Source organism: Humulus lupulus, chromosome 5 (assembly GCF_963169125.1).
Source record: "Humulus lupulus chromosome 5, drHumLupu1.1, whole genome shotgun sequence".
In the NCBI taxonomy this organism is placed as follows: domain Eukaryota; kingdom Viridiplantae; phylum Streptophyta; class Magnoliopsida; order Rosales; family Cannabaceae; genus Humulus; species Humulus lupulus.
The window spans coordinates 203,934,734-203,936,479 of record NC_084797.1 but is presented as its reverse complement, the minus strand read 5'-3'; the positions used below and the strand labels follow the sequence as shown (position 1 = coordinate 203,936,479).

General features: G+C 34.0%; 1 non-coding gene across 1 annotated transcript; it reads right to left on the bottom strand.

Moving 5' to 3' along the window:
• Positions 1-833: 833 nt before the first annotated feature.
• Positions 834-939, bottom strand: LOC133781004 (small nucleolar RNA R71). Its single transcript, XR_009869804.1, has one exon. It is a non-coding gene; the product is annotated as a small nucleolar RNA R71 (small nucleolar RNA).
• Positions 940-1,746: the final 807 nt, after the last annotated feature.

Sequence of the window (1,746 nt, the reverse complement as noted above, 5' to 3'; positions counted from 1 at the left end):
TCTTTGTCTTCTATAATATTTTAGTGTAATATTGTGAAAAATACTTGAAAGAAAAAAGAGAAACCTAAATCTTGTCCTTTCACCATAAGCAATTTTTGCTTAAAGGAAATTTGAACAAAATTCCCAATCCGCCTCTATTAATTAACCTCGGGGAGTTGTTAGTAGTGCGCGAGTAAGTGGAATCAAATAGGCCTGGGGACAAGTAAACCATAAGAATTATATTGTTGTGAAATCTCTAAAAATTCTAAGTATGCTCTGTGGTTGCGGTTTTAACTGATCTTCCACATCAGAAAATTGCTTGTTTGAGATTATCCTTGTTGCCTTGTTTGTGAAAATTGTATGCATCATTGGGAACGTAACTCTAAAAAACGATTAGTAAAAAGACGTTTATCTTTATTTGAAATTGAAAGTGTTAGTAAAAATTTGAGCATCATGGAACCTATTGCTAATATTGTTGATGAAAATGCTGTGCCTAAAAAAGCTTTGCTTGAATATTTTGCACCTATTTCATCTAATGCTCCTTCATGCATTGTTTTACCTACAACTTCTGCTACTCATTTTGAGCTTAAACCAGCAATCATTCAATTGTTGCCATCTTTTTATGGGTTAGATAGAGAGGATCCTTACATGCATGTCAAAGATTTCTTAGAAATTTGCTCAACATTTAAATTTCAAAATTTTTCCGATGAGTCGGTCAACTAAGATTGTTTCCTTTTTCATTAAAAGACAAATCAAAAGCTTGGTTAAATTCCCTTCCCACGGGGTCTATAACTACATGGGATCAACTTTATAATAAATTCTTACTGAAATTTTTTCCTATGTCTAAAACTGATAGTCTAAGGAGAGAAATCTCCGAGTTTTTCAAAAAGATAATGAAGAGTTTTATGAATGTTGGGAAAGATTTAAAGATTTATTATTAAAATGTCCTCATCATGGTTTTGAAAAATGGAGACTTGTAAAATATTTTTATGATGATTTGACTCCCTCTAATCGTCAAATGATTCAATCTATGCATACTGGAAATTTTTTAAAATTTCAAGGACAAGAGGCGTGGGACGCCCTTGAAGATTTATCTGTCAATTCACAACAATGAAATTATTTTGATCCTAGGTCTAGTTCAACTAATTCACCAAAAAGAGGAGGAAGGTATGAAGTAAAAGAAGAAGTAGAATTAAGAACATCTTTAGATAAATTAGCGAGAAAAGTAGAAGATTTAGCCATAAGCCAAACTATAAACTCTCTAATAGAACCAAGAAAAGATGTTTGTTCTATATGTTCTAGTCCGTGCCATAATGCCCAATCATGTCTTTCCTACCAAGAAGCCTTTTCTGAGGAGGCCAATGCTCTTCATTCTTATGGGAAACCAAATGATAGCCCATTTTCGTCCACCTACAATCCAAATTGGAGAAACCATCCGAACTTTTCATGGAGACAAAACCAACCCCAAATGAATCAAGGGCACCAATACAACACACAAAACCAAGCTCATGCCCCACAAAATCAACCATATCCGCAACAAAGAAAACCTTCCTTAGAAGATACTTTACAACAATTTATGCAATCCACTCAACAAATCCTACAAAATCAATCTCAATCAATTACCAAACTCGAGACACAAGTAGGACAACTCGCCACTGCTTTAGCTGATAGAGAAAAAGGAACATTCCCCAGTCAACCTATCCCTAATCCAAAAGGTCAATATGAGATAGGAAAGTCTAGTCATAATGGAGAAGTCAAATCAATTTC